Source organism: Staurois parvus, unplaced genomic scaffold (assembly GCF_062004578.1).
Source record: "Staurois parvus isolate SC_StPar_1 unplaced genomic scaffold, SC_StPar_1.0 ptg000955l, whole genome shotgun sequence".
Taxonomy (NCBI): Eukaryota; Metazoa; Chordata; class Amphibia; order Anura; family Ranidae; genus Staurois; species Staurois parvus.
In genome coordinates, this window is record NW_028318751.1 from 1,264,786 (window position 1) to 1,277,979 (window position 13,194).

At 40.2% G+C, this 13,194-nt stretch overlaps 1 protein-coding gene across 5 annotated transcripts in view; it reads right to left on the reverse strand.

Annotated features, from left to right (window-relative positions):
* Positions 1-13,194, reverse strand: part of CADM3 (cell adhesion molecule 3) — a 649,892-nt gene that overhangs the window by 400,022 nt on the left and 236,676 nt on the right. The gene's annotated exons all lie outside the window — the stretch shown is intronic.

Here is a 13,194-nt window from a genome sequence, read left to right on the forward strand (position 1 = left end):
TTCTCTTTGATAAAAAGGTAAGGAATAGCCTCTATATAGTTCAAGAACAGTTCCAACATAACCTTGTCCTTGTTCATGAACTAACATGCCTTGGCACTGTCAACCCCATTGTGTTAGGAAAGTGATTTTTTTATTTACACTAAGAGTCTGATGTATCTGAATAGTTTATGCACCATGTAATATCATCTGACCTGACAAATGTCCTTTAATCGGAATAATACACTGGCCCATTAAGTACTGAAGTGTTTCCAATAGATACTGTATATCTCTTAACTTTCATTGTTCAGCGGTTCTTTCTACACGAATGATAACCGCCCTTCTCAAGTGCTTAAGTGGCTTTTTGCAGCCTTGACCCTGAGGATATGAATGCATAAGAAATCACACAACCATTAACTACTGAAACGTTGATCGCTGTGTATTGTAAAACCCATTGAATAAATGACTATAACTGATACAATGACTAAAGCCCATCCTAGCGGGAAAGAAGATCTTTAACGATCGGGTCAGTGGATAGCTTAACCATTCAAAACAAGCGTAAGGAAACCCAAAACACAATAACATTCTTTTTTATCATAAGTTGACATGAGTAGAGCCATATTTATATCCACATGACCATCAATTTTCTATTAGGTGGCTGTGAAATCAGTTGCCAATCTTTCTGTAGACTTCTTTGACTGTCATTTTTGTCAACAGGATCCTCATCTCTTCCCCACAGTCTCTAAGGAGCAATCTGAGAGTTCTCTCTCTGATTGCATCCTATAAAAACAGATGGACGTGCTTCCTGTAGATTGGTAGGAGGTGTGTTAGTCGTCTTTAGTCGTGGCAATCCCTTTAGACATGACTTCCAATGTGTTAATGACTGTAATCCATCCTTCTTACTTCTCTTAGGTCCCCCATCTGTCCCATCTTGTATATAGTTAACACTCTCATTACTGGGAATGTAGTACAAGTTCTGGTCAGAAAGGTGTACAATAAAATATAAAGCAGTTTATTGGACATGTCTGAATTGCTAGGTGAATACAAACATATCTGTTGCCAGATACAGTCAAAGCTTTAAGCCTCATGCACACAATGAGAACATCGGACGAATGATTGTCCATTTTTTTTTTTGGATGCTAGGCTCATATCGAAAATGAATAGGTTACTAAAGTTATGAAAATTCTTATAAGACAATACAACTGCTGTGCTGACAGCCTAAAGTTTTACTGCTGCTCAGGGGCTCTGGACTTTAGCAAAATGGCAGCCTCCAACAAGAAGAAACAGGAACAATACTGGAGGCAATTTACAGCACACAGTAATTTCAGTAGCATAATTATTATTGCGGGTTGTATGTTCCTTGCTAAACTAAATTCAAGTTATGTGTAAAATTCCACTTTAATACCATTTTTTCCTTAGAGGATGGATAACTGCTTTAATAAGCTTGGTTTGGGACCCAGGTTTTGATTCTTTTTAAACCCATCTCTATTCGCCTTTCAAAAGGAATTGTTTTTTCAGTTCCTTCCATGCCTTTTTTTCCAGCTATAGAAATCAGACATCAATAGGACAGTTTCTGTGTCAATGCATCACTGAGTTAACAGTCTCCTTTTCCAGCTTTGGATACTAATACATATGTAACACTCAAGAGCCCCATGTACCTCCATCAGTATGAATGCAACAATCAATTTCTAACAATGGAATCCCATCAAGCAGACTACTGTTCTGTGAAACTTCAGCATCTTAATTATTACATATTGATCCACAGCCAGCTTATCACATGGGAAAACCGTAATAAGTGCATCATAACAGTAATGGCATGCATATTTATATAACTATATATGGATCCCATGCAAAATTGTAATGTTTACTTTCATTTTATTGTAAAGCCGAGATATTTTATTTTTTTATTATTGACCAGCAATTATTATTATTATAATTTTTTTTTTAAAATTAGGCTTTGCTGTGATTCTCACCTCCTGTCTGGTGCTATCTCACTTAGACGTATCCACGCTGCAATCCAGAAGGTGGAGTTAGGATTTACAGCTTTGTTATCATAGTCTTGCTGGGATGGATGAATAATGAGTAATGGATAAACTGAATTCATTTAATTTTCTAGAGGAAATGTGTTCACAGGTTCCCTCCAGTTTTGCTTGCTTAACCAAAAGTCTTGATATTTTTTCATGTGATTTCTGCTGAAGTAGAAATCAGCGGCCAGATTTGCTCATCCTGCCCTTCAGCAGAGAAGATGGACTATAGCTGTGCAACATTCCTCCTGGACTGAGCAAGAAGAACATATCAAGCGCCTGAACAAGCCAACCCATGTTCATTCAGAAATAAATTAATTAGAAAGGGGAAATCCTGGGGCTCACATAATTAGTGTCTGCACTATGGAGTACAGTGCAGCTGGAGGGTAGTACTGACAAAATAATGGAGCAAAATTGAAAACAGTATATTGCTGCCTCTTCAATGTCCATTCAGCCGGTTGCAGATCAGCAGCCAACACTACTGTTTCCCCTTCATTGTCCAATCAGCTGGCTGAACACAGGTACATACACAAATGTTTCCCCTTAGTTATCCAACCAGCTGTCTGTAGACAGGTAGACAACACCATTGTTTCCCTTATCTCTAACAGAAAAATGAATGGCCTTCTTGACTGTTCTGTCTGGCAGAGGTCTTTGAATCACATAAGTGGCAGGACAGAATTACAAATCCGTTCTGAAGATAAGACAATTCCCATATTGTATGTGTAATCTCAAGTGTGTATATAGCCTGAAATTCAGCTTTAGATGCTGTCACTCCATCTATTCAGGGCAAAATGACAGAGCCTATTTAAACTCATCATCAACTCACTTGCATTCTGCTTCCCTGCACTCTCTACTGATCTGCTCCTCTACAGGCCCAAACCTGTGTAAACTCCATGTCAGATGGTGTCAGAGCTTACTCGGGGGTTAATGGTGTGACCTCTTCCTTTGTATGACAGTGCTGGAGCTTGGTGACTGCCCATTTAGGCCTAAGCAATGCATCATGGGAGGAGGTCACAAGCTTCCTCATAAGAGGAGCCACTGGATATCTCAAAGTGTTTTCTTTTGAAGTGGCAGTGAAGGTGAATTTAGGTGGGTCTAGGCAAACTGTCCAAGCATTTATCAACCTGTGGAAATTTTCACAGGTTGATAAATAATAGAAAGTCTTGGAAACTCTAATTGGTTGAATAACTACACCTTGTTTGTAGGACATAAAACATAAATGTGTTAGGCATTTTAGGGGATTTGAGCAATCCCTTCTTCAGGGCTTTGGTAAAGACCCTTCTCTGGGGCTTTGGTAATAACCCTTCTTCAGTGCTTTTATCACAACAGACACTCCTTAAACATTGTCATATTAGGACACAGACGGAAGTGCCCATAACCAACAGCTCTAACACTACCAAAGCCCTTAAAAAAAAAAGAGAGCCCCAATCCACTGAAACACGTTGGCTATGTTTTATGCCATACACTAGTAAAGTGTTCATTGTTCTTTACCTGGTTTCTACGACTATCCTTTCATGCACAGCCCTTTTCACCTACCTCCAAATTCCTCACATTCTTGATGGGATCCACTCCGAGAACCCTCTATGATTTGAGCTACCTAGTGCTACCTCACAAATACACTACATAACTTTTTCAGTCTCAGAGAGAGGACATTTATTTACACGCGCTCCTGCTCCATCACAGTTGCTGATGGTATTCTAGCATCCTGGTTTTGGCTGTGATACAGTCTCCCTGCTTGTCTGCCCACCTGCAAGGTGATTGATGTGGCCAGTCTCTGGGTGCAGACCAAACCTGATTTAAGCCAGCCAAGCCTGCAGTCTCATGCTTGTGATACTGCATTTGTAATGCATGATCCAAGCCCCCTGTTTGTCTGCCCTGTTCCTGTGCTTGCTAGTTTGAATTCCCTCATTGATGACCTTGGATCAAATACAGACTACTCTCTGAACTTTGCCTGCCTTTTCACTAAGTATTGAACCCTGACTACTCTGAACCTTGCCTGCTTTAAACTTGGACTATCAATGAACAACTCTGCCTGTCTGCCAACTGCATGTACCCCTTTGCTGTGCTCCGTTCGCATCTGCCTCAGTGTGTTGGCCAGGCACTATAGCATTGTGTTTAAGTCCTGGGGAAAACCAAGTACCAATAGGCCTGCTTGCCTTATGGGAAAGGAACTGCTATAGGTGAAAAACACAGATGCCAGCTATAGTGTCTGACCACCTGCGTTAGGAGTAAGCGTGACACATACATTTACAGTATTTAATATTTATCACAGATATTTATGTAACGCCAACAATGTATGCAGCGGTTTACAAATATTGAACAATCAGATCAGTCCCTGCCCTGAAGGAGCTTACAATCTAAGGTCCCTATCTCACATGCATACATACACATAACTATTATTATTATTATACAGTATTTATATAGCGCCAAAGGGTTTGCTCAACGCTGTACATTAGCGAGGGGGACTGAACATGAGACAAGACAGTACAAAACAATACACAAGGGGTTCGAGGGCCCTGCTCTTTCGAGCTTACAATCTAGGACCAATTAAAGTGTTACTAAACCCAGGACCCTGCATCCACTATATCTGGTTTCTCACACTACACAGAACATGGAAATGAAATTATTTTAGTAAATATAAACTGCTAAATACCTTTTCTCAACAGAAGTTAGAGCAGTCTTGTGGTTTCTATCAGAGTCCAGCCCAGCACTAGCTAAAGCTTGTAGGAGGAGTTTTCTTTCTGCTCTAGGAGGATGTAAAACCCCTGACCTCTGTCTGACCAATGCTGATTGGCCCTGTGCTGATCAGATGCACTCTCCCAAGAAATAAAAAACCTCTCTAGGAATACACACCAAATTGAGCATGTGTAAATGCCTACAGTTCAGTCTATCTTATCAGGAGATAAGAGGTGGTCGCTTGAAAAAGGGGAAGAACAGAGAAGAAAGGATCAAACAGCCTTTTTACACAATGCAGATGATTAACCCCTTAGGTTCCACAGTGAGTAAAACAAGCATGCTTTACTGATACAGACTGATTTTACTGTTGTGGGTTTAGTAACACTTTAAGACAGAAACCAATTCACCTATCAGCATGTCATTGGAGTGTGGAAGGAAACTGGAGCATCTGGAGGAAACCCACACCGACACAGGGAGAACATGCAGGTACTTTTCAGATTTGATTTGAACAGAGGACCCTAGTGATGCAAGGCAGAACTACTAATCACTAAGCCATTACAAAAAATAATAAAAACATTAGATAATAACTGTCAGTTTTATCTCTACATTTGTTTCAGGTGCTTAGATATCCTAAAAAAGAAAATCTCCAACAATAAATTAATAGTTATGGGGTCATTGATAAATACATTCTGATAATCTCAGCAGCCGTGGTTAATTACAAGGTATGCCATCTGACAGAGCCTGCAGTAACAGATAATATCATGGACTTCAGTGGGAAGCTAACACAGGAAAAAATAACAGGAGGATTGTAAGGCGGCCAGCTGGCTGGCCTGGCATGCAGGACGTGTGAGTGACACCCCGCGGGCAGCCCTGCTGTAATCCTCAGTCTGTGCCGCTGACCCCACTGGATTAAAGGCTTGGGACACAGTGAACACATGCAGCTGTGCGAGGACAACAGAGCTCTGGGACCCAAGCAATTAACAACCCAGAATTCTCTCTTTAGGTCAGAGGGCCACAGAACAAAGCCTGCAATACAATGGCAAACAAGAGCAAACACAGTGTTCAGCTAGTATTGTATATGCACCGTCCAGTCAACTTAAAGGAAAACTCCAGTCAAGATGAAAAAAAAAAAGCCAGTGATATCACATTATATCCACCATACATTTCTGTTTTTATTGTGAGATACAGAAGTCCCCATTCTTCATTCTAATAAACAGTTTATGAGCCAATAAATGGAGACTTCCAATCACAGTACTATGTGGATCTGGGTGTGTCCACTGTTGGATGAAACTATATTGTCTATTATACGAAAAAAATCTTACCCAAGCCCAACTGCTCTATGTAAAGTGTGAGGCAGGAGACCGGTGCTCTGGCTAAAACATTCACCCTTCACAGCATAAATCCACAATATTGATAGCCGGCAACGAGGAAGCTTCTTGATGTAAATTCTTTATTGGTTGCAAAAATGCAGTATCCAAAGTGCCAACGCGTTTGACCTTACAAAGCCTTCCGCATAGCATACAATATATTGTCAATTATGGCTGGGTCCAGAACACCACAAAGTTGGGATGGTGCCACAGAAAGACTTTTAATTGTTCAAACTGGAATTTCCTTCAGCAAAGTGCTAAAATTCCTATTGTGAATTTTTTTTGTACAATTTACTCTTTTTAGAGTTTCTGTGCCTTTTTCAAAATCAGTAAAACCATGGGACCCCTCAAAAAAGCCAGTAATGTCAGCAAGAGATTGAGATTATCTCTCAGTCATGACCATGTTCTTCAGAATGGCACATTATGTAACTATTGCAAAGTTAAGCTGGCCATAGACAGTTGGAATCTTGGCTGGTTCAGCAGGAACATGTATGGGCAAGGCTGAACGTACCAAAGTTGATTGATATATTAACTTGGGTACAACCAGCCTGTCAGACTTTACATGCGATTATTGCTTGCGGCTATTATAGCTGCTAGCATTACTCACTGTGTTCTCCACAATAGCTCCACAGGCAGGATTCCCCCCTATCAACACTCATGGATACAGGAAAGAAAATTGCTCTATCTATGGCTGTCTTTACTTTAGACGCTTTGTGTTTGCAGCACAACAACAGCGGCTTGAATGCTTTGTTCAACCCTTGTTGCACAGTCCTTGTGACTTGTCCAGCATTTACTGCAAAGCTACTGCAGCTTGAATTCTCGATTCAGTGCCTAATCCAGTATTTTTCAACCATTTTTCAGTCAAGGCACCCTTCAAAATGATGCACAAATCTTGAGGCACCTCATTCTAAAATGTAAAAAACTAAACTAATAGTTATACATACTGTATTGCAGCAATATTGACAAACTTACGTTAGAGGGGTTTTCTTGCACAGCAAATACATCTTTACACACTGGTACTGACTAGTGTTACAGGGTTTCTCCTCTCCCTCAGTTTCTCTCCTTCACTCAGCTAATGTGACTCCAGTGCTGCCAGAAAGAGTGGCGGGGAGGGGCAAACAAGGTTGCTGTGCAACCGTCCAATGTTCTCCTTATCAACCAATGATGTCATTGGTTGTTAGGATGCCGGCGGCTAGGAGGTTGTAATGGTGCACAATGAAAACCCGAGGCTTTCTATGACTAAAAGGCAGGATTGATCCACCCTCTGGTTTGTACACAATTTTTGGGCAATTTGTAGACATTTTGTCAAGGCATCCCTGAAGAAATCTGAAGGCACCCCATGGTGCCTGCGCATCCTGGTTGCAAAAAGGACAGCCAATTCTGCAGTTATTTTGGCTTGGCTACTCTACTACAGTGCTAAGGCCTCCTTCATGCAGGTGATTATGTGCATTCATCAGATTCCGGTGACAAGAATCTACGGACTCTTGCGGATGGGGTGACAAGTGTACGAAAACAGCAGTGGCCACTTAGCCAACGTAATGAGAAGAGCTGTTGCTGTTTGCATGTATCTCCACACCTAGTAGTTACCCTTGGTTTGGACCAGATGATTGACCTTGGAGGAAAATGGAAGTGTCCAGGCAACGGCATCTATCCCGAGCCGCAGGTAGCTGTGTGGATACTTGAAAACCTTTACCTAGGAAAAGTGGAAGGAGGAGAGATTTGAAGGCGAGACGTGTGGTGGACCTGCTGAGACCCTAGAAGCGGGTTCCCCAACAGATAATGTGAAACTTAGTCAACATTTCACCCTTAAAGTGAATTTTCAGTCAAATTCCAATTAAGCCTAAATCTACCCCTACTTCCATGATAAGTCTATTCTATCTACCCTGTGAAAGAAAAGATATTTATACTTTCCTTTCTGAAACCACTCTAGTCTGGGTTCTAGTACTGGCTTCGGTGTAGAGGAGAGCCAGTGACAACAGCTGCAGAGCATATGACATCACCCATAGGCTTACTATGGGGTAGCTGTCCCCATGTTGGCTGTCCCTCCTCTACACTGAACCCGGCACTGAAAGCCAGTCATGTGACCGGACTGGAGCAGCTTCAAAATAGGTACATATAGACATCTTTTATTTTACAGAGTAGATAGAATAGTCTTAGAATGAGGGGTGTGAGTAGATTTAGTCTTAGAATTTGACTGAAATTCTACTATAAACTGTAACTGGATGCTTTAGGACAAGAACTCTTTCACACGGCTATTTTGGACCATATGGTGCCAAGTAGATTTGGACTTACAAGCAATATTGCTAAGGTAGCTACCCATTTATACTATATAAAAGGTACAATAAACCTGAAGAGTGCATTCATAAATATGAAAAAATGGGAAAGTCTCTATGGCTTTAGGAAAATGTGGATATGCTTCTATTTTTTCTTATGTATAATAAGAGGAAGATATTTTTTTAATCTTGCTGGATATGAATTAACAAGACCTAATTAATGTTTTACTTGAATGTATGTTGTGATGTAGAGATTGTTAATGGTGTAGGAGTATATTTTATGATGATTAAAAAGTACAAAAATATCTAATTTCCAAAGATTTTTTTTTCTTTTGCAATTTAATTTTTTTAGTGTTTCTGTGCCTTTTTTTAAATCAGTAAAACCTTGGGTATGGTCCTCAGTAGGGTTCTTCCTCCACCCATCAATGATGAAACAATGAAGTCCTCTCAGCTCCATCATGATCTATGTAACTGGTAGTTGTGGAGGAGCAGCCATTGGGATAGACAGAGGAGCACTGTAAGGTATTTGTCCCAGTATAGTAAATAATCTGCTGAAATAAGGAACACCTATTCACTAGTCCTGACTATATTATTATTATTATTATTATTATTATTAACTAGCTTAATGGAAAAAATATACACGTACATCCATTATTCTAATTTGTATGCATATCCAAAAAATGCATTCATTATATACTTTTCCAATTGTCTACATATGTATTTAGATAATATCATATCTGACAATTATGTAAATGTAATCAGTACATGGCTGTTTATCAGCAGGTAGGCAGATGGAGATGACAAAGTTTTCAGGAACATATTAAAAGTATTATGACTATAATTACTATTATAATAGCAGTCACTCTGCATTGTTATATTGATATATACATACAGTATATAGTCATATACACTTGGTAGCCGTTTTATTAGGTACACCTTTATAGGTGCTTAAATTATATTTATTATGAAGCCATAGCGCTTACAAAGCACCACCAGCACTCTCTAAAAAATAAAATAAAATAATAATAAACGTCCACGTATGGGGAGAATCACAAGAGGCCATATTATTAGGTGCAACCTTATAGGTGCCAAAAGATACATTTATTATAAAGCCTCAGTCCTTACAAAGCAATGCCAGTGCCCTCTAAAAAAAAATTCTAAACTTCAAGCAAAGGAAATGCACTCTTTAGCATGGTGGTGTGCCTATGTCTAAATAAAAAAGTCTATATCTGAAGAGCAAGTCCAGATCTGTGGTGGTGCTCTACTGGAGCCAAGTTATCAAAAGAAAGGATTGCGGATAGTGTATATGTCACCTACTGCATGTTTCTCACCTACACGTGGTGAGAGGTTCAGGGTTTATGACCGATCTAAAGAAAACAAACTTTGTTGCTCTCTCAGATCTTAAGTCTTGGAGCTTGAGGGTTTCTAGTGTTTTGGATGGGATCAAGCCTCCATTCCTGGATCCACATTACACCTGGTATCCAGATCTCATTATTAGCCTCAGCTATGCACAGGCCTCTATATAGGTAAGCTGACCGATCTTAGCACTCCTACTCTCTCTTTTCTGTGAGAGTCTGCTGCTTGGGGAAAAGACAGAGAGCGGACAAAATTCTAAAAAGGCACAAGTGCTGCCGCTTTCTTCAGAAGGGCCCATTAGGGGGGCACTTTGTTAAGAGTCTAGTTAGTGGCTCGGGCAAGCACATGTTTAGTTTATTTTATGCTATGGACTTGCTGTACAAAGCCATCCTGCATTGATGAATAAAAGTGCAAGATAAACCTGGTTGGACTGTTCCTTAGTGTCCCTGTTCCGTGCATGGTTTACCCCTCGCAGTACCAATTAAGCCAGTCCCCTTAGAACATATATGTATGTATACACACACACAGCTCTTAACCACCCCTCCCCACGAACTGCAAAGAAGCGGGACCCAGCTTCCTTTTGTTCTATCATGTGACAGGAAGTGGAGTGTAGAAAAAAACCTTAGTTGTACTTCCTGGCAAAGGAGCTTCAGGCTAGGATGCTCTGGTCACCAGAAAAAAAGGGAAGAAAGAGAAGCAGCTCTGAGTGCAGACTTAAAAACAGGTCTATTGCACACAGACAATTGGCAACTCACTTAAAAGCAGATAGTAAAGGGCACATCTGTATCCATCAATGGGGAGAACAACCGCAGTGTGGGGTCATCTGAATGCCATGTATCCACAGTCCTGCTTGCATTGGTTGCAGGAAGCCAGTCAGCAAGATGTAGGGGATCCGAAGGCGAGGGCATAACTGGCCAGATACCACAGCATGCCTTCCGAGCTCCAGTAGAGTCCATGCCTTGATGGGTTATGCCCTTGACTTCGGATCATCTCCATCTTGCCGGCCTCTTGGAACCGATACAAGCAGGACTGTGTGAATACACGGCGTTCAGAGGACCCCCACACCACGGTTGTTCTCCCTATTGATGGGTACACATTACTATTGGTTTAGTAGATCGTTATTGACCTATACCATAGAAAAGTGTGTTTATGAGAACACCATCTTCATGGCGCCTTTACATCCTAAGTTACTTCTGGTCACCAGTAGACCTTTTACAGTTGCCATGGTGAGGTAGATTCATAATACTTATACATATATATATATAGTTTTTTGTTACACAGTATATTATTCAAAAAATTTAACAAATCCAGTTGACATCAATAGAATCAAAAGTAATTAACTACTGACAGACCTAGATGAGATAGATGGAGAGCAGTTTGATGAGCAAAGTATTTAAACGCAAGTCCAGGAAATAAAGCAAAGGTGGGAAAGGAGTACTATTTGATCATAGCATTCTGTTCTTTTATCTGTTATCTGTCAAAACGCAGATTTGTTAACTACTGCTCTTTGAGGCTTACTGTACTTTTTCATATAAAACCATGTGATTTTTTTTCAGGTACTGGTGTGGCGCTATGTTTGAGGAAGGGAACAAAGTATTCCAAAAAGCTTCAGCTAAAACAGACTGAGATACCCAAGAAAATAGTTATCACCCATTTTTTCCATCCACCAGTCATGGCTAACACAACACAATTTACCATTTTCAGTGAAGATCACTGTGTGTTGGCAGTTTAAAGTTTAACTATTAAAGCCATTCTTTGGTCCATTATTTTGGCCACAACTTTTAAACTGTACAACGTCAAAGTAATGTCAGAACTCTGTATATTTCAATCAAGCTCATCCAGGCTAGCAGGAAGAAATCGGAAGACAGAGGGTGGAAACGTTACACCCCGGTGTGTGGTGTATTCACCTTCTGTCTTCTGATTTGTTTCTATCAGATTAGTGTCTCAATAACTGGGGAAAGTGCCAGCCAAGCAGATAGAAATTTTAAAAGGAGGAGATGTCAACAACCGTGGCCTCCATGCTTACCTCATTACAAGTTTCCTTTAAAATAAGACTGTGGTCAAAACATCATTTCACATATGTGATGTAGGTTTCCCATACCAGTCCAAGTTCTCTGTTTATCCAAGTAGCACTTGGAACATCTTATAAATACCTGTTGATCCTGCCAGCAGAACCATTGGATAGACATTATCTTTAATAGGGTGACAACTCTGTCCTTCATTCCATAAATAACTGTGCTCTTGCTAATGCTAGTCCTGCTTAGGTGTTGGCACTGTTGATAGTCATATCAGCGAACAGCAATGCAAAGCTTCTCCCACAGCCCTTTAAAATGAAAGAACATGGCCCTATCTGCAGGATCTTAAGCAAAAGATCTTAAGCCCTGTTCAGTCCCTTTCACCTTCTCCAGCAGGGTGCAGGTGAAACCCATATTTCTAGCTGCATTTACCATTAAAATTAAGTAAATAAAATATTTTAAAAGACACTTGAAAGCAGCTTGTATTGAAAATGCTAACAGTTCTCTGAGAAGAAAAAAAACTAGAGGCTTTAGATGGACTTCCATCCCAGAAAATACACATTTTGGCTAGCAAGGCTCAAAATCAAGCCTCGTCATTAATAACTTAGGGGTCAGTTACGCCAATAGATGTCAGTTCATTAAGTCTAACATGTTAAGGCAGGTAAAGTTTCACGAAAAAAGTTTCCAACCAAAATCCTTTATGAAAATAACAAAAATTGCATAGCATTATTTTCACAGTATGCAGAGCAGAATGCATTAACTCACTGCATTATGAAATATTAACATAACAAAATACTGAAAACTGAATTTGAGGTTTGTAATATGATAATATAAATGTATATTTTATATATAATTTTCCCTATAAAAACATAGCATTTTCACTGGAATTTAAATGAGAGACTATTGTGTGGACAAGAGTAGACTATAGCTTGAAATACTATACTTGCTGATTTAATTAATGCCCTTTTACTGCACTGACAATCATTTTTTACAGGCTATTACATTAAAGGCTGGAAGCCATATTGTACGCTGGAGCAAGAACTCTCATTCTGTATGCTGGATATTTCAAACACACTGGAGATTGCTGCTTATTACTTCATTTGTTCCTGATGAACAGGCTCCATAATAAGGAAATCTGGAAAATCTTAAAATTAGAGAAAGCTCACACCTCTGTAATATGGGCGGAGAAGCCAGGGGGTGCCAGGAATACAGACGCTTACCAGGAATCAATTCACAATTGCCTTCTCCCCATTCACAGGTATTTTAAAATTGGGGCATGACCAAAGAATAAAGGCGCACATATAATGTTTAGCTGGCCACAGACCGGCTGAACCGGCCGAGATTCAATCCATCTATGGGCAGGCTGGTTGTACCCAAGTCGAACCATTGATCGACTTGGAAACAACCAGCCTGTCTGTTTTTTTAGATACAATTACTGCTGGTGGCTATAGCCACTGGTAGTAATCTTTCTGTTCTGCCCAAAGAGAAGGCTCCCTGCTGGGAGAAC